The 1,869-nt window shown below is 34.6% G+C and overlaps 1 pseudogene; it reads right to left on the bottom strand.

Annotated features, from left to right (window-relative positions):
• Positions 1-226: 226 nt before the first annotated feature.
• Positions 227-920, bottom strand: LOC127547154 (60S ribosomal protein L23a-like; annotated as a pseudogene).
• Positions 921-1,869: the final 949 nt, after the last annotated feature.

Genomic DNA, 1,869 nt, shown 5'->3' on the forward strand with positions numbered 1-1,869 from the left:
TATGGATCACAATATAACATTTCCACTCTTTCTGTTACTGTTTGCTTGCATTTTTGCTTTTTTCTTCTCAGGTTATTTTTATCTTCTTTCTAAATCTGATCTTTCCTGTGCAACAAGATAATGTATAAATACGTATACATATATTGTATTTAACATATACTTTAACATATTTAACATGTATTGGTCTACCTGCCATTTAGGGGAGAGGATGGGGGAAGGAGGGGAAAACTTGGAACAGAAGGTTTTGCAAGGGTCATTGTTGAAAAATTACCTACGCATATGTTTTATATATAAAAAGCTATAATAAAAAATAAAATTAAAAAATATGTAGGGAGTGAGAAACACAAGAAAAAAAAGAAAGAAATGCAAAATGGATAATTTTGATTATATTAAATTTTTTAAATTGAAAAACTTTTTATTGTAGGTGAAGTGGGGAGAGCTGGACACAGCTTAGATGATTCCAGTTTTGTTGGTAACATCTACAATATTGTAGTCTGGAGAAAGGCGGATGTAGACCTTCTTCTCTTCATCAGGCCAGATCAGTGTGTTGACCTTGGCCACATTGTTGTTGCACAGTTCTTGACTGCTTGCTTAATCTGATGCTTGTTGGCCTTGATGTCTACAATGAAGACCAAGGTGTTATTTTCCTCAATCTTTTTCATGGCAGACTCAGTGATTAAGAGAAACTTGATGATAGCATAGTGATCAAGCTTGTTTCTCCGAGAGACACTTTTCCAAGGGTATTTGGGCTGCCTCTGAAGTCTTAGTGTCTTGGGTCACCAGAAGGTGGGGGATGTTCCGATCTTCTTCTTCTTGTGTCTATGCACACCCTTCGACATGACTTTCTTGGCTTTCAAGGCCTTAGACTTGACTTCTATCTTGGAGGGAACAAGAGCTTCCTTCTTCACCTTTGGCACCATCTTGGGGGAAAGGGTCAATTATATTAAATCAAAAAGGTTTTGTGCAAGCAATAATAATGCAGCCAAGATTATAAGGGAAGCAGAAAAGTAGGGAAAAATTTACATCCAAGAATTCTGATAAAGACCTTATTTCTAAATTATATAGAAAAATGGGGCAGCTAGATAGCACAATGGATAGTGCACTGACCTTGAAGAACCTGAGTTCAAATCTAGCCTCAGACACTTAATACTTCCTAGCTATGTGACCTTGAACAAGTCACTTAATCCCAATTACCTCAGCAAAAATAAATAAATAAAGTATATAGAAAATTGACTCCAATTTATAAGAATATAAGCCATTCTCCAATTGATAAATGTTCAAAGGATATGAACAATTTTCAGATGAAAATATTAAATCCATTTCTAGTCATGTAAAAAATGCTTAAGATCACCATTAATTAGAAAAATGCAAATTAAAACATGTCTGCAATACCACTACACACCTCTCAAATTGGCTAAGATAACAGGAAAATATAATGATGAATGTTGGAGGGGATGTGGGAAAACGGGGACACTAATACATTGTTGGTGTAGTTGTGAACTGATTCAACTATTTTGGAGAGCAATATGGAATTATGCCCAAAAAGCTATCAAACTGTGTATACCCTTTGATCCAGCAGTGTCTTTACTGGGTCTGAATCCCAAAAAGATTATTAAAAAAGGGAAAAGGACCCATATGTGCAAAAATGTTTGTGGCAGCTCTTTTTGTACATTAAGGAACTGGAAACAGTGAATGCCCATCGATTGGAGAATGGCTGAATAAGTTATGATATATGAATGGTATGGAATATTATTGTTATATTAAAAAAATTAACAAGATGATTTCAGAAAGGAGATGCTTACATGAACTGATATTAAATGAAGTGAGTAGAACCAAATTATACAACAAAATTATACAATGATCAGTTCT

The sequence above is a fragment of the Antechinus flavipes genome, chromosome 2 (assembly GCF_016432865.1).
Source record: "Antechinus flavipes isolate AdamAnt ecotype Samford, QLD, Australia chromosome 2, AdamAnt_v2, whole genome shotgun sequence".
In the NCBI taxonomy this organism is placed as follows: Eukaryota; Metazoa; Chordata; class Mammalia; order Dasyuromorphia; family Dasyuridae; genus Antechinus; species Antechinus flavipes.